At 44.8% G+C, this 18,353-nt stretch overlaps 1 pseudogene; it reads left to right on the top strand.

The window, feature by feature from the left end:
- Window positions 1-16,707: 16,707 nt before the first annotated feature.
- LOC129044916 (heterogeneous nuclear ribonucleoprotein A1-like) lies at window positions 16,708-17,969 on the top strand (annotated as a pseudogene).
- The last annotated feature ends 384 nt before the right edge of the window (window positions 17,970-18,353 follow it).

Raw genomic sequence — 18,353 nt, 5'->3', positions numbered from 1 at the left:
TGCCACTGCACTCGAGCCTGGGAGATAGAGTGAGACCCTGTCTCAAAAAAATAAAAAAATAAAAAAATAAAGGATGGGGTGGATAAAAGTTGATTTTGGTTTCCCACTCTGATATCTTCCCATATGTATTCTCTCTTCCCAAAACAAGTTTTTGGTGGAGAACTGTGATATTCAAGGTTAATAATCACATCTTTAACCCAACTCAGAACAGAAGCCCATAAGTCAAGAGTCCACCTTTTAGGGGTACAGTATGAACACAAAACAAATGAACACGTCCAAGTAATGCTGTCACAGATGCTCATCCGCAGGGGTGGGCTAATGTGGTCAGGCCATGATACAGAGGAGCGTTCCACACTTCTCCTCCAGAGGCTTCCGATTCTATGAACTTCAGCACAGGTTCTGCGTGGCTGTGGCTGAGGGGGCACCTTAGACCTTTTCCTTCCCTGGGTTGTGTTGGCCGTGGAGACCTGGATGGTGCAACAGCGTGCCTGCATTTTGACAGTTTGTCACTAGATGGCAGCACACATTCGTCAAGACGGAGCCTTGGCTCTGGTTTCTGTCACTCATCTCTAATTGATAAAACACCATTGGATTTTTTTTCTTTTTTCTTTTCTTTTTTGAGATGAAGTCTCGCTCTGTCACCCAGGTTGGAGTGTGTAGTGGCACGATCTCGGTTCATTGCAACCTCCACCTCCTGGGTTCAAGCGATTCTCCTGCCTCAGCCTCCTGAGTAGCTGGGATTACAGGTGCGCACCACCACACTTGGTTAATTTTTGTATTTTTAGTAGAGACAGGGTTTCACCATGTTGGCCAGACTGGTCTCAAACTCCTGATCTCAGGAGATCCACCCGCCTCGGCTTCCCAAAGTGCTGAGATTACAGGTGTGAGCCACGGCGCCTGGCCACTTGGTGCAGTATTTTCTTTGGTGGTTGGTAAACTGTTGTGACTATTTTCTCAAAAGTAGTTCTAGAATCAGCAACATTTAATCCCGAAGCAGGTGCCCGAGAGTTCTGTGAGAGTCCAGCATGCAAAAATATGATCTTGGCCTATGATCTATCTAACCAAGAAGCAGCTCCCCCTAAACCACGATTATCAAATTTCTATGCAGGTCAGGTGAGGTGGCTCACGCCTGTAATTCCAGGGCTTTGGGAGGCTGAGGCAGGTGGATCACTGAGGTCAGGAGTTCGAGACCAGCCTGGCCAATATGGTGTAATCCCGCCTCTACTATAAATACAAAAATTAGCCAGGCGTCAGGAGAATGGCGTGAACCTGGGAGGCAGAGCTTGCAGTGAGCCGAGATCGCGCCACTGCACTCCAGCCAAAAAAAATTAGCCAGGTGTTGTGACCCATGCCTGTAATCCCAGCTACTTAGGAGGCTGAGGCAGGAGAATCGCTGGAACCAGGAAGGCAGAGGTTGCCGTGAGCTGATATCTTGCCACTGCACACTCCAGCCTGGGTAACAGAGTGAGATTCCATTTCAAAAAAAAAAAAAACAACTCTATGCAGTCTACTTTCATGCACAGATTTTGAAGACTAAAAGCAGAATAATCTATGCAAACAAAAGAGTAAAATATCCAGCTCAGAGTAACAGCATACGGTGCTGGAGATTTGTGACATTTGCGGTGTTACTTCTGTGCCTTTCTGTGACAATAGAAAAAATGAAGATTTCAATTGAGTTATGATGCTTGGGTTATTGTTTCTGGTTTTTTGTTTGTTTGTTTGTTTTTTTTTCCTCCTGTCCCTCCACATAGACCGTGGAATGGACAATTTCAAGTGCATGGGATAAATCCAAAGACTTGAGTGTCTAGCAGCCAGCTAGACTTGGCCTCTCGTTGACTTCGGGCAGTGGGAATAATACTCATCAAATAAGCGACCAGCACAAACTATCTTTTACTCTGAAGGTCTTTTGCTTGCGCCTCTCCAAGCTAAAAATAGTAACAGCTAATGCTTACTGAGCACCTACTGCATACCTGACAATGTAAAGAATCCTCTGTTGCTTTGTACAAGAAAACTTTAAAGAAGGTATCATTAACATCACACTCATTTTATTGTAAATGAAGAAAGGCTTATTCACGCAACTTGCACAAGGCCACCCAGCTAGGAAGCAGTAGCTCTGGATTCAATCCAGATTTAAGTAACACTATGTTAAACCACTGCCACCTCGCCCCTGCCCACCAAGACCAATAAACTTCCAAGAAAATGTTCTAAAACTCTTCAGGGAGTTTTCCTGTAATACTAAGAGGATCACGGAGACTAGTAGGCCAAGCTGATCCTGGAGCTCTTCTGCAGTCCGCTATGTGGCTCCTTTATAAAAGAACGTGTCATGGCCTCTAAGATAATCTGTTCCCATAGAATTGGGGAATTGACTCTACACTATGGGGCACAGAACACCAAACACATGCATGTGATTTCTGGTAAACCAACTTGATACCAGATGTGAAAAAATCAGACTTAAACAATAGAGTGGGCCGGGCATGGTGACTCATGCCTGTAATCCCAGCACTTTGGGAGGCCGAGGCAGGCAGATTACCTGAGGTCAGGAGTTCAAGACCAGCCTGGCCGACATAGTGAAACCCCATCTCTACTAAAAATACAAAAATTAGCTGAGCGTGGTGGTGCACGCCTGTAGTCCCAGCTACTCAGGAGGCTGAGGCAGGAGAATCGCTAGAACCCCGGGAGGCGGAGGTTGCAGTGAGCCAAGATCCAGCCACTGCACAACAGCCTGGGTGACAGAGCTAGACTCTGTCTCAAAACAAAACAAAACAAGACAAAACAAAACCAATGTCTTACCTCACTATAAGACCTTGCACTTTTCAGAATACTTCCTCTTACCCTTCACAGCACAGCTGCAAGGTAGGAAGAGAGACACCATCCCTATAGAACATACCAGTTAACAGCTCTGGGCAGGCCCAGCTTCAAGGGTGTATAACCAGGATAGTCACTCAGGGCCCCACATGTTCAGAAAGTCCCAACATTTGGAAGTTTTCACATTCCCCTAGCACTAGGGGTTTAATTAATTATTCATTTAAAATCTTACTAATTTGATCTTTGACTTTATGTTTTGTTTGTTGGTTTGTTTTGAAGCCAAGGTCACAGTCTGTTACTTAGGCTGGAGAACAGTGTTGCATTCATGGCTCACTGCAGCCTGCACCTCCTGGGCACAAGTGATCCTCCAGCCTCAGTCTCCCAAGTGGATGGGTCTATAGGTGCAAGCCACCAAGCCCAGCCTTGAATTTGTGTTTTGTAAGCGAAGTCCAGCGGGACAATGGAATGTGCACCAGGATTGGAGCCTCAGTCCTGCACACTACTGCCTTCTTGCCTGCCAGCTCTTGGTCACCTGGTCCTCCACGGCCACTGCTCAGCAACCTCTACTGCCTCTCACCACCAGGGAACCCCTGGCATGGGCACAGAAAGGGTCTTTTCTTAAGAGAGGATAAGAATCCGGCTGGGTGTGTTGGCTCATGCCTGTAATCCCAGCACTTTGGGAGGCCGAGGTGGGTGGATCACTTTAGGCCAGGAGTTCGAGACCAGGCTGGCCAACATAGTGAAACCCTGTTTCTACCAAAAATACAAAAATTAGCCTGGTATGATGGCATATGCCTGTAATCCCAGCTACTTGGGAAGCTGAGGCAGGAGAATCACTTGAACCCAGGAGGCAGAGGCTGCAGTGAGCTGAGATCGTGCCACTGTACTCTAGCCTGGGCAACAGAGTGAGACTCTGTCTCAAATAAATAAATAAAAAATAAAAAAAAAGAAGAAAAGAAGAATGCACAGTCAGCTTTCCTTAAGTAACAGTCACCCCTGGGGAGTTGAAAAACCTCCTTCCACCAATAAAAATGTATTTGCGCACAACTTGGACAAATGTTCACCAGGGCAGGGATCGATGTCTGTTTTGGTCACTGCTGTATCTGAAATGCCTACAATAGTATCTGGCACGTAAATATCTGTGTTGAATAAGTGAGTGAATCCCTTTTCAGAAATCCATTTGTCAAGAGGTGTTCTCAGGGAGGCAGGGCCTGTGTCTCTTCTCATTTTCCAAGCACAGAGCTGAGCATTTGAGAAGAACTAGCTTCATTCTTGCTAGTGGCACAATTGGTTATCTCATTGAACAGGCAAAAGTAAATGGACCATAGGTGCATGTCTTTTTTTTTTTTTTTTTTCGAGACGGAGTCTTACTCTGTCACCCAGGCTGGAGTGCAGTGGCATGATCTCAGCTCACTGCAACCTCTGTTTCCTGGGTTCAAGCAATCCTCCGACCTCAGCCTCCTGAGTAGCTGAGACAACAGGCATGCACTACCATGCCTGGCTAATTTTTGTATTTTTAGTAGAGATAAGGTTTAGCTATGTTGGCCAGGCTGGTCTCGAACTCCTGACCTCAAATGACCTGACTGCCTCAGCCTCCCAAAGTGCTGGGATTACAAGTGTGAGCCATCATGCCCGGCCAATATGTATGCATGTGTCTTTATAATAGAAAAATTTATATTCCTTTAGGTATATATCCAGTAATGGGATTGCTGAGTCAAATGATATTTCTGTTTTTAGGCCTTTGTGGAATTGCCGCACTGTCTTCAACAACTAGTGAATTAATTTGCACTCCCACCAACAGTGTAAAAACATTCCTTTTTCTCTGCAACCTCGCCAGCATCTGTTATTTTTTGACTTTTTAATAATAGCCACTCTGACTGGTGTGAGATGGTATCTCATTGCAGTTTTGATTTGCATTTCTCTAATGATCTGTAATATTAAGCTTTTTTCATATGATTGCAGCACTGTTCACAATAGCAAAGACACGGAATCTACTAAATGCCTATCAATGGTAGACTGGATAAAGAAAATGTGGTACATATACACCACGGACAACTATGCAGCCATAAAAAAGAATGAGATCATGTCCTTTGCAGAGACATGGATGGAGCTGGAGGCCATTATCCTTAGGAAACTAGCACAGGAAGAGAAAATTAAATACCGCATGTTCTCACTTGTAAGTGGGAGCTAAATGATGGGAACATATGAGCACATAGAGGGGAACAACACACACTGGGTCCTATCAGAGGGTGGAAGGTGGAAGGAGGGAGAGGCTCAGGAGAAATAACTAATGGGTACTAGGCTTAATACCTGGGTGATGAAATCATCTGTACAGCAAACCCCATGACACAAGTTTACCTATGTAACAAACCTGCACATGTACCCCTGAACTGAAAGTAAAAGTTAAAAAAAAAGGAAATGGACCATTTTTTTAATCCAGTGAAGTCTCGCTCACTGTTGAGTGAGTTTTACCTAAGCTTCTGCACATCTGATCACTGTCAAGGGCCCCCAGTCATGTTATGAACGTTGCTCAAATACTCACCAATGAATGACCGCGAAATAAGTGGCAAGGGCAAAACCACAGCAAGAAAGAACATGAGGAGCAGACTCTTCCTTTGGCCTCTGTCTGGCCAGGTTCCTTATTTTCTTTGGGTGGAGGACTCAGGCCAGGCGCACCCAGCCACTGGCGGCCTCTGAGAGCGGCGGCCCTGGGTAGGAAGACAGGAAGTGGCGGTGGTGAGCAACGGTAGCTCGACTCCGGCAGCACTCACAGATTTCACGGAACGTGGACGAGGCTCTCGTCATGGGCTGACCACAGAGCCACAGCAGCATGCGTGCTTTGCCCGAGTTACCTGAAACATAGCGCCCAGGAGCCAGTGACGCACAGGGAGAGTTTCAGCAAGAATGCTGGGTGGGCAGCACCTGTCCAAGACCTCATTAAGTGCTTTATTTCTATCAGGACACGTTCAGTGACAGAGAACTTCCGAAATAAAGCTTTTGTTATTCCACACCCAACTTCCCCCACAAATATACGGAATTATGTTTTCTACCACTGGAAGAATGAGGTTGCTTCAGCAAAGCAATGTTTTAAAGAGCTGCCTTAACATCACTTAGGTATCTAAAAACGTAATTGTTGTTGAATGAGAAAATTGTCAACCAACTGTTCTCCACATTCACAAAGGGCAAAAGGGAGGGAAATAGGTTAACATCTGGGGAAGAGGCATTGATTAGACTGCATGAGTGTTTTTTATTTATTATTATTTTTTAATGTTTTAAAACTTTATTTTTTTTTTAAAGACAGGGTCTCACTCTATTGCCCAGGCTGAAGTGCCGTGGCATGATTAGCCTTGAATTCTTGGGCTCAGGTGATCCTCCTGCCTCAGCCTCCTGAGTAGCTGGGACTACAGGTGAGCACCACCAAGTCTGGCTAATAATAATAATTATTATAGAATGATAAATAATGTGTAATAATTAATTATCATTATTTTATTTTGGTTTTGCTTTGTTATCCAGGCTGGTCTCAAATGCCTGGATTCAAGTGACCTTCCTACCTCAGCCCCACAAACGGCTGAGATTACAGGTGTGAGCCACCACACTTGGCCCCACAGGCACTTTTTAATGTAAAGATGACTAATATATAAAACAGGCTTCCGGGAACAATTATAAAAACTCCCTCCCTAGAGAGATAAGACAAGGACCTGTGTATTCATTCAACAAGTGCTATAATGAGCCCCTAACAAGTGCACAGCACTAAGCTAGACGCTAGGACAGACATGAAAGAGAGTGTCTAATAGGAGAGATGGAATTCACATGTGAAAAGCAGCCGTCACACATTCATCCAGCACACATGTGAGGGCCTCCACTGCGAAAGACACGTTGCAAGACTCCAGAGTGTATTATAAAATAAAGTGAGAGTTCTGCTTCTAGGAATATGGCACACTAGACATCCTGAAACTCTGTTATAAAGCCTTAAAATTTCAGGAAAAAATACAAAGTTCAATATTTTGAAATGAACGGATAAGGTTGTAGGAAGCTCGCATGGAACGAAGCAAAAATACAAGCTCAGGGGGCCAGCCTGCGATGATGCTGTGGCCGACCTTAAAATACCTTCCAACTCCAGATGGCTTTGGAAATTTTTTTATCCAGTGACGCCTCACTTGATGTGTTTTTACATAAGTTTCTGCATATCTGATGGCTGTCAAGGGCCCCGTATAATGTCTTGAACATGCCTAAAATACTTTAAAATATCTTCCAACCCCAGGTGGCCTAACCTGTTTGAACAGTCTTGTTTATGGACACCGGAGATAAGCCTTAGCACCATTTGAACAGAAGTCAAATCAATGAACACTCCCCATCCCAAACACACACACACACAGCCCAGACCCAGGAAATGGTGAAGTGAGAAAAATTCCACCTCACTGGCTGGGTGTGGTGGCTCACCCTTTTAATCCCAGCACTTTGGGAGACTGAAGGGGAGCGGATCACTTGAGGTCAGGAGTTCCAGTCCAGTCTGGCCAACACAGTGAAACCCTGTCTCTGCTAAAAATATAAAAATTACCCAGAAGTGGTGGCGGGCGCCTGTAGTCCCAGCTACTGGGGAGGCTGAGGCAGGAGAATTGTTTGAACCCGGGAGGCGGAGGTTGCAGTGAGCCGAGATCGCCCCACAGCACTGCAGCCTAGGCAACAGAGTAAAACTTTGTCTCAATTAAAAAAAAAAAAAAAATTGACCTCACTGAAGCAGAGGGCAAAGAGACAGGTTCTACTTCTGCTTTGGCTCTGGGGTCATGTCTTTCAGTTCTCCCTGAGCATTCATGGACAATCTTCATGTTGATGGGGTCTGCATATCCTGGACAGCCGCAAGAGGAGACAACGTGGATCTGGGTGATAATGTTTGCAGTGCCAAGCAGACGAAAACACAAATACTTCCTGGAAAAATGTACACTCAAACCAACTAGGCCTTAAGTATTAAATAATCCCCAGAGTAGAGTCTGAAATACCATGAGCTCAGCCGGGCGCGGTGGCTCACACCTGTAATCCCAGCACTTTGGGAGGCCAAGGCAGGTAAATCATGAGATCAAGAGATCGAGACCATCCTGGCCAACATGGTGAAACCCCATCTCTACTAAAAATACAAAAATTAGCTGGGCCTGGTGGCACGCTCCTGTTGTCCCAGGTACTCAGGAGGCTGAGGCAGGAGAATCGCTTGAACCCAGGAGACAGAGGTTGCAGTGAGGTGAGATCGCAACACAGCACTCCAGCCTGCTGACAGAGCGAGACTTTGTCTCAAAAAAAAAAAAAAAAAAAAGCCGGGCGCGGTGGCTCACGCCTGTAATCCCAGCACTTTGGGAGGCCGAGGCGGGCGGATTATGAGGTCAGGAGATCGAGACCATCCTGGCTAACATGGTGAGACCCCGTCTCTACTAAAAAATACAAAAAATTAGCCAGGCGTGTTGGCGGGCGCCTGTAGTCCCAGCTGCCCGGGAGGCTGAGGCAGGAGAATGGTGTGAACCCGGGAGGCGGAGCTTGCAGTGAGCCGAGATGGCGCCACTGCACTCCAGCCTGGGCGACAGAGGGAGACTCCGTCTCAAAAAAAAAAAAAAAAAAAAAAAAATCATGAGGAAGAATGCACAGAAAGAAAAAACAAGAGAACCAAATCCAAACTTCAATTATCATAACTAACATATAAAAAGATAATGACTACAATTAAAAATCGAAACACAAACACCAGATTAGATACAATTAAAGACCAAATTAGTGGGATGGAGGATACTTTTGAATAAATTACTCAAAATATACCCTACAGTGCCAAAAATAAAAATAAAAAATGAAAGTAATAAAGAGGTTAAGACACATAGCAGAGAAGGCCCAGCATGCATTGAGTCAGGAAAGCAGTAACAGAGAATGTGTGTGAGAAGCAATATTAGCAAGGGTAGGACCAGAATTTTGAGAACTGATATGCCCAGGTGTGATGGCTCATGCCTATAATCCCAGCACTTTGGGAGGTGGGAGGATTGTTTGAGTCAGGAGTTCAAGTCTAGCCTGGGCAACATGGTGAAACCCTATCTCAACAAAAAATACAAAAACGAGCCAGGTGTGGTGGCACATGCCTGTGGTCTCAGCTACTCAGGAGGCTGAGATGGGAGAATTGCTTGAGCCAGGAGGTTGAGGCTGCAGGAAGCTGAGATTGTGCCACTGCCTTCCAGCCTGAGTGACAGAGCAAGACCCTGTATCAAAACAAAGAAAGCAGAGTGCGGTGGCCCACGCCTATAATCCCAACACTTTGGGAGGCTGAGGGGGGTGGATCACTTAAGGACGGGAGTTTGAGACCAGTCTGACCAACATGGTGAAACCCCGTCTCCACTAAAAATACAAAAATTAGCCAGACGGGGTGGCGCGCACCTGTAGTCCCAGCTACTTGGGAGGCTGAAGCAGGAGAATACCTTGAACCAGGGAGGTGGACAGAAATCATTGATGTAATACATTCAGCAAGTCCCACAGATCCCAAGCAGAATAATTGTTAAATGCATCCAGGGGCCGGGCACTGTGGCTCATGCCTGTAAGCCCAGCACTTTGGGAGGCTGAGGGGGACGAATCATCTGAGGTCAGGAGTTCGAGACCAGCCTGGCCAACATGGTGAAACCCTGTCTCTACTAAAAATACAAAAATTAGCCGGGCATGGTGGTGGGCACCTGTAATCCCAGCTACTCAGGAGGCTGAGGCAAGAGAATCTCTTGAACCCGGAAGGCAGAGGTTGCCGTGAGCTGAGATTGTACCACTGCACTCCAGCCTGGGTGAGAAGAATGAAATTCTGTCTCAAGAAAAAAAAAAAGAAGAAGCATCTGGAAAGAAACAGCCAGAGAGAAAAGACAGATGATCTACAAAGGAGTGAAAATAAAATGAACAGCTAATTACTCAGCAACAAAAGTGAAAGTCAGGAAACTGTAGATTATTATCTTCAATATTAATGCTGTGAGAAAGTGAGTATTGACAGGAAACTGCCTGCCCAAAGAAGGCAATTCTTAAAAGAAAAAAGAGTAAAATTGTGACATCTTGAAGATGTTTTTGAAAGATTGTTTTTGAAAAAGCAGTACTGAGAATAATTACCATTAACAGACTCTCAAAAACTCTAAAATATACAATTCCCAATAAAAGGAAATGATCACAGAGAAGTCTGAGATACAAGAAAGATTGGTGAATAAATAAAATGTGGGAACATTTTTTTTTTTGAGATGGAGTTTTGCTCTTCTTCCCCAGGTTGGAGTGCAATGGCACAGTCTCGGCTCACTACAACCTCCACTTCCCGGGTACAAGTGATTCTCCTGTCTCAGCCTCCGGAGTAGCTGGGATTACAGGCACCTGCCACCACGCCAGGCTAATTTTTTTTTTTTTTTTTTTTTTTTTTTTTAGTAGAGATGGGGTTTCACCATGTTGGCCAGGCTGGTCTCGAACTCCTGACCTCAGGTGATCTGCCCACCTCGGCCTCCCAAAGTGTTGGGATTACATGTGTGAGCCACCATGCCCTGCCTTTTTTTTTTTTTTTTTTTTTGAAACTGAGTCTTACTCTGTTGCCCAGGCTAGAGTGCAGTGATGTGATCTCGGCTCACTGCAATCTCCACCTCCCAGGTTCAAGTGATTCTCCTGCCTCAGCCTCCCGAGTAGCTGGGATTACAGGTGCCCTCCACCATGCCCAGCTTATTTTTGTATTTTTAGTAAAGACAGGGTTTTGCTATGTTGGCCAGGCTGGTCTTGAACTCCTGAACTCAGGTGATCCACCCACCTCGGCCTCCCAAAGTGCTGGTATTACAGGCGTGAGCCACCATGCCCAGCCTAAATGTGGGAAAATATAAATTCACTGATTATGTGAACCAATATAATGGGTGATGTGTGAAGTTGAACATTACTGGACAACAATGGTATGTTAACTGTGAGTGGAGAGATTGATGTTAAAGCATTCTGAGGTTCTTTGATTTGGGAGCAGAATAAAGTTTATTAGTTAACTTTGGATTAGGTAAAGTATTCATGTGAAATATTAATAATCAATTGCAACCAATAAGGTAACAGAAATAGGGGACAATTAACCAGGGCAGGGAAAAAATGGCGGGGGGAAGGGAGTACCTCAATCAATGTGGTTAAATCTCAAAAACATAATTTTGTGCCAAACCAAGTTTACATAATACAATAAAGCTTAAAAATAAGCAATATTCAGTAATGTATTTATTACTTAGAGATAAGTAAAAATTGGCAAAATTGTAAAGAAAGGCAAAGAAGTAATTAATGAAAGGCAAAGAGGTAATTAACAAAATCAGGATCATAATTAGCTCTGGGAAAAGAATGGGAAAAGGTATTTGGTAATGTTTATTACTTAAGTTGGGTTAAAATATTTATATTCTTTTATTAGCATTTGTATTAATATTAGTGTTAGTATTATTTAAAATGTACATAGGCATTACAGAAACTGCTTCTTTGTGGGGTTTTAATTTTTTATTTATATATTTTTTTAAGACGGAATCTTGCTCTGTCACCAGGCTGGAGTGCAGTGGTGCCATCTTGGCTTACTGCAACCTCCGCCTTCCAGGTTCAAGCCATTCTCCTGCCTCAGACTCCTGAGTAGCTGGGACTACAGGCATGTACCACCATGCCCAGCTAATTTTTGTATTTTTACTAGAGATGGAGTTTCACCATGTTGGCCAGGATGGTCTCGATCTCTTGACCTCGTGATCTACCCACCTCAGCCTCCCAAAGTTCTGGGATTACAGGTGTGAGCCACTGTGCCCAGCTTAGAAACTCTTTTAAAATTTGAAGTATGTTTGTACTTACATTTCTTTGCTATTGCAGGCCGGGTGCAGGGGCTCACACCTATAATCCCAGCATTTTGGGAGGCCGAGGCGTGTGGATCACCTGAGGTCAGGAGTTTGAGACCTGCCTGGCCAACATGGTGAAACCCAGTCTCTACTAAAAATACAAAAATTAGCCAGGTGTGGTGGCACTCAGCTCACTGTGGTCAGCAGTGAGCTGAGATTGTACTACCGCAGTCCAGCCTGGGCGACAGAGCAAGACTCTGTCTCAAAGAAAAAAAAGAAAAATTTGTTTGCTATTGCTGAGAAATACACTACAGACACCAAAACTCAGCGATTATAGGCAAGAATCATTTACAACCACTCATATTTATGCAGATGGTTTGGGGCTCTGCTATTCTAGGCTGGGTTGGACTAGGGGGCAGAGAAGGATACACTGCTGCTTGGGAGGAACTATAAAGTCACATGTGGCCAGGCACAGTGGCTCACGCCTGTACTCTCACCACTTTGGGAGGCTGAGGCGGGTGGATCACCTCAGATCAGGAGTTCAAGACCAGCCTAAACAACATGGTGAAACCCCGTCTCTACTAAAAACACAAAAATTATCTGGGTGTGGTGGTGCACGCCTATAATTCCAGCTACTCAGGAGGCTGAGGCAGGAGAATCACTTGAACCTGGGAGGCGGAGGTTGCGATGAGCTGAGATCATGCCATTGAACCCCAGCCTGGGCAACAGAGCGAGACTCTGTCTCAAAAAAAAAAAAAAAAAATTCACCCCTGATATTTCACATAGGTTCTTTTCTATTTTCCCTAAGTGTCGGCCAGTCTGAGAAATAAAGGGAAAGAGTACAAAAGAGAGAAATTTTAAAGCTGGGTGTCCAGGGGAGACATCACATGTCGGCAGGTTCCGTGATGCCCCGAGCCGTAAAGCCAGCAAGTTTTTATTAGTGATTTTCAAAGGGGAGGGAGTATAGGAATAGGGTGTGGCTCACAGAGATCACATGCTTTCAGGGCAACAAAAGATCACAAGGCAGGCGGTCAGGGCGAGATCACAAGGTCAGGGAGAAACTAGAATCACTAATGAACTTCCATGTCCCGCTGTGCATGCATTGTCATTGATAAACATCTTAACAGGGTTCAAGAGCAGAGAACCGGTCTAACTAGAATTTGCCAGGCTGGAATTTCCTAATCCTAGCAAGCTTGGGGGCGCTGCAGGAGACTAGGGTGTGTTTCATCCCTATCTACGTCAGCATAAGGCAGACACTTTCAGGGTGGCCGTTTTAGAGGCCTCCCCTGGGAATGCATTCTTTTCCCAGGGCTGTTAATTATTAATATTCCTTACTGGGGAAAGAATTCAGTGATACTTCTCTTACCCGTTTTCAGTAATAAGAGAAATATGGCTCTGTCCTGCCTGGCCCACGGGCAGCCAGACTTTAAGGTTATCTCTCTTGTTCCCTGAAAATCTCTGTTATCCTGTTCTTAAGGTGCCCAGATTTCATATTGTTGAAACGCACATGCTCTACAAACAATTTGTGTAGTTGACGCAATCATCACAGGGTCTTGAGGTGACATTCATCCTCAGCTTATGGAGATGATGGGATTAAGAGATTAAAGTAAAGACAGGCATAGGAAATCACAAGTATTGATTGGGGAAGTGATAAATGTCCATGAAATCTTCACAATTTATGTTCGGAGATTGCAGTAAAGACAGGCATAAGAAATTATAAAAGTATTAATTTAGGGAACTAATAAATGTCCATGAAATCTTCACAATTTATGTTCTTCTGCCATGGCTTCAGCCGGTCCCTGCATTCGGGGTCCCTGACTTCCCGCAAGAAACATCAAACTTGCCATGCTAACTATTTTTTTTTTTGGATTGCAGAAACGTATTAAAATTGAAAGACATTGTTTAATTAATCTTCTGTGCCATGAGAATCCATCAGGTTGTCTACAACAAAGACCACTGGAAGGCTGAGGATCACTTGAGCCCAGGAGTTTGGGGCTGTAGTGAGCTGTGATAGGACTACTGCACTCCAGCCTGGGTAACAGGGCTAGACCCTTTCTTAACCATTGTTAAATGTACAGTTCAATGCTATTAAGAACATTCATATTGTGCAGCCATCACCACCATCCATCTCCAGAACTCTTTGCATCTTGCAGAACAGAAACTCTGTACCCATTAAACAATAAGCTCCCGACCCATGTCCCCTCCTCCCCAGCCCTTGTTGACCACCATTGTACTTTCTGCCTCTATTAATCTGACACCTATAGTGCCTTACATAAATAGAATTATATGGCATTTGTCTTTTTGTGAGTAGCTTATTTCACCTAGCATAATGTCAAGGTTTATCCATGTTGTAGCATATGTCAGGATTTCCATTCTTTTTAAGGCTGAATAATGTTCCATTTATGTATATGCCACATTTTGTTTAACAATTCATCTGTAGGCAAGGCATGGTGGCTCATGCCTGTAATCCCAGCACTTTGGGAGGCCAAGGTGGGTGGATCATTAGGTCAGGAGTTCAAGACCAGCCTGGCCAACATGATGAAACCCCCTGTCTCTACTAAAAATACAAAAAATGGCCAGGCACCGTGGCTCAAGCCCATAATCCCAGCACTTTGGGAGGCCAAGGCGGGTGGATCACGAGGTCAGGAGATCGAGACCATCCCAGCTAACGCGGTGAAACCCCATCTCTACTAAAAAAATACAAAAAAATTAGCCAGGCTGGTGGCAGGCGCCTGTAGTCCCAGCTACTCGAGAGGCTGAGGTGGGAGAATGGCATGAACCTGGGAGGCAGAGCTCTTAGTGAGCAGAGATCGCGCCACTGCACTCCAGCCTCAGCGACAGAGCGAGACTCCATCTCAAAAAAAAAAAAAAAAAATTAGCTGGATGTGGTGGTGCATGCCTGTATTCCCAGCTACTCGGGAGGCTGAGGCAGGAGAGTCTCTTGAACCTGGGAGGCGGAGGCTGCAGTGAGCCAAGATTGCACGACTGAACTCCAGCCTGGGCGACAGAGCAAGACTCTGTCTCAAAAAAAACAAAGCAAACAAAAAAAAATCTGTAGAGGGACACTTGGGTTGCTTACACCTTTCAGCTAGTATAAATAATGCTGCTATGAACATGAGTGTATATCTATCTGTTCAAGTCCCTGCTTTCAATTCTTTGGGTTATATACCCCAAAATGAAATGGCTGGATCATATAGTAACTCTTTTTAATTTTTGGAGAAACTGCCATACTGTTCTCCACAGCAGCTGGACCACTTTACATTCCCACCCACAGTGCAGAAGGTTCCAGTTTCTCCCCATCTTCACCCATGCTCATTGCTTTCTTGTTGTTTTTTGATAATGGCCATCCTAATGGGTGGGACGTGGTACTTCATTGCCATTTTAATTTGCATTTCCCTAAGAATTAGTGATGTTAGGCATCTTTGAGCATCTTTTCATGTGCTTAGTGGCCATTTGTATATCTTCTTTGGAGAAACGTCTGTTTAAGTCCTTTGCCCACTTTTTAACCCAGTTGTTTTCCCCTATCTTAATTGGGAAGATTTTCCCCTGTTTTCTGAGAGTTTTACAGTTTTAGCTCCACATTTAGGTCTTTGATCTTTTTTTATTTTTATTTTTTGAGATGGAGTTTCCCTCTTGTTGCCCAGGCTGGAGTGCAGTGGCACAATCTCGGCTCACTGCAAACCTTCATCTCCTGGGTTTGAGCGTGTCTCCTATTTCAGCCTCCCAAGTAGCTGGGATTACAGGTGCACACCACCATGCCTGGCTAATTTTTGTAATTTTAGTACAGATAGGGTCTCACCATGTTGGTCAGGCTGGTCTTGGACTCCTGACCTCAGGTGATCCACCCGCCTCGGCCTCCCAAAGTGCTGGGATTACAGGCATAAGCCACAGAGCCCAGCTTTTGATCCATTTTTAGTTATTATTTATATGTGGTATAAGGGAAGGTGTAGTGTTATATACACATGCATATGTTTTTGTCCATGGTTCCTGGCTCAGAAACCCCATAGCCCTTGTTAGAGTCTTTCATTTTAATGTCAGGTGTGTTAAGCCCCTCGGGCAGGCCTCAGGAAACAGAATCTCTCTCTCCTACTCTTGCCTTCCTTTCATCTGCCCCAAAGCAGGAGTCTAATTTTCCCCCACCTTTCTTATTGTGGGTCTTAAGGCCCTCCGCAGAGAGAGTCCTACCCTATACCCTGGGGAAAGGAATGCTGATGTCATGAAGCTTCCATAAAAATCCAAGAGAACTGGGTTCAGGGAGCTTCCAGATAGCTGAACACATGGAGATTCATAATAAACTGATAAACATAAGTAAGTGTTTCCCTGAGTTCTGTGAGCTACTCTAACAAGTTAATTGAACCCAAAGAAGGGGTTGTAGGAACCCCAACTTGAAGCCTGTTTGGTCAAAAGTTCTTGAGGCCCAGACTTGTAACTGAGGGAAAGGAGGGGTCAGTCTTATGGGACTGAGCCCTCAACTTGTGGGATCTGATGCAATCTCCAGGTAGATAGTGGTGGAATTGAATTGGAGGACACCAGCTGGTGTCCACTGATTGTTGATGGGGGAGAAAAAATCCACATATTTGGTCACAGAAGTCTTCTGTGTTGATTGTTGTGATATGAGAGCGAGGAAAAATATGGATTTGAGAGTTATTCCCAAAACCAAAGGGTCCAACTTCGTTCTTTTGCATGTGGATATTCAGTTGTCCCAACACCATTTGTTGAGAAAAGATGTCCTTCCCCTCATTGACTGATATTGCCATCCTTGTCTAAAATTATTTGACCATATATGCAAGGGTTTAGTTCTGAGTTATCTATTTTGTCCCATTGATCTATATGTCTGTCTTTATGTCAATACCACACTGTTTTGATTATGGTAGCTTTGTAGTAAGTTTGAAGTCAAGAAGTGTGAGATCTCCAACTTTGTCCCATAGATGCCAGCTACTGGCAGGGTTAGTCCCTAACCACCTACTGCTTGCTAAATCAACTTTAGAGATGGTAGAGAGTTGCAGGCAACATGTTGGTTCAACAGAATGGTCTCCCTTGCCTTTCTGCTTGTAGATTCCACTGAAGAAGCATTGGTAAAGTCTCTCTTCCCACTGCCATCATGTCTAAGTAAGAGTCTCCTAAAGAGACCAGACAGCTGCAGAAGCTCTTCATTGGAGGGTTGGGCTTTGAAACAACTGATGAAAGCCTGAGGAGCCATTTCAAGCAATGGGGAATGCTCAACGAACTGTGTGGTCATGAGAGATCCAAACACCAAGCATTCCAGGGGCTTTGGGTTTACCACATATGCCACTGTGGAGGAGGTGGATGCCGCCATGTATGCAAGGCCACACAAGGTGGATGGAAGAGTTGTGGAGCCAAAGAGAACTGTCTCAAGAAAAGATTCTCAAAGACAAGGTGCCCACTTAGCTGTGAAAAAGATATTTGTTGGTGGCATTAAAGAAGACACTGAAGAATATCGCCTAAGAGATTATTTTGAACAGTGTAGAAAAATTGAAGTGATTGAAATCATGACTGAAACGAGGCAGCAGCAAGAAAAGGGGCTTTGCCTTTGTAACCTTTGACGACTATGACTCTGTGGATAAGATTGTCATCCAGAAATGCCATCCTGGCTGGGTGCAGTGGCACACGCCTAAAATCCCAGCACTTTGGGAGGCCGAGGCAGGTGGATCACTTGAGCCCAGGAGTTCAAGACCAGCCTGGCCAATATGACAAAACCCCATCTCTACTAAAAATACAAAAAATTAGCTGGGCATTGTGGCACACACCTGTAATCCCAGCTACTCGGGACACTGAGGCCCAAGAATTTCTTGAACCTGGGAGGTGGAGGTTGTAGTGGGCCGAGATCGTGCCACTGCACTCTAACTGGGGCAACAGAGTAAGATTCTGTCTCAAGAAAAGAAAGAAATACCACTCTATGAATGGCCACAGCTTTGAAGTTAGGTAGGGAAGCTCTGCCAAAGCAAGAGATGGCTAGTGCTTCACCCAGCCAAAGAGGTCAAAGTGGTTCTGGAAACTTCGGCGGTGGTGGAGGGGATGGTTTTGGTGGGTTGTGGAGGAAACTTCAGTGGTCGTGGTGGCTTTGGTGGCAGCCATGATGGTGGTGAATATGGTGGCAGTGGGGATGGCTATAATGGATTTGGTAATGAGGGAAGCAATTTTGGAGGTAGTGGAAGCTACAATGATTTTGGCAATTACAAGAATCAGTCTTCAAATTTTGGACCCATGAAGGGAGGAAACTTTGGAGGCAGAAGCTCTGGCCCCTGTGATGTTGGAGGTCAATACTTTGCCAAACCATGAAACCAAGGTGGCTGTGGCAGTTCCAGTAGCAGCAGTACCTATGGCAGTGGCAAAAGATTTTAATTATTGCCAGGAAAGAAAGCCTAGCAGGAGAGAGCCAGAGAAGGGACGGGGAAGCTACAGGTTACAACAGATTATGAACTCAGCCAAGCACCGTGGTGGCAGGGTCCAGCTGCTATAAAGAAGACATGGTTTTGACAAATATATGTATGGGCAAAAAACTCCAAGACTGTATTGATGACTATTGCATAACAGGTTATTTTCAGTTTCCGTTCGGTGGAAAGCATAAAGCATTCCAACAAAAGGCTTTAATGTAGATTTTGGTTTTTGCACCCATGCTGTTGATTGCTAAAGGTAATAGTCTGATCATGACCCTGAATAAATGTGTCTTTAAAAAAAATAAATAAATAAAGAACAGGCTCCGTCTTACCAAGGCTGAAGCATTTG

This window comes from Pongo pygmaeus, chromosome 8 (genome assembly GCF_028885625.2).
Source record: "Pongo pygmaeus isolate AG05252 chromosome 8, NHGRI_mPonPyg2-v2.0_pri, whole genome shotgun sequence".
Taxonomy (NCBI): domain Eukaryota; kingdom Metazoa; phylum Chordata; class Mammalia; order Primates; family Hominidae; genus Pongo; species Pongo pygmaeus.
The sequence above is the reverse complement of the archived record's forward strand: the minus strand, read 5'-3'. Positions and strand labels throughout refer to the sequence as shown.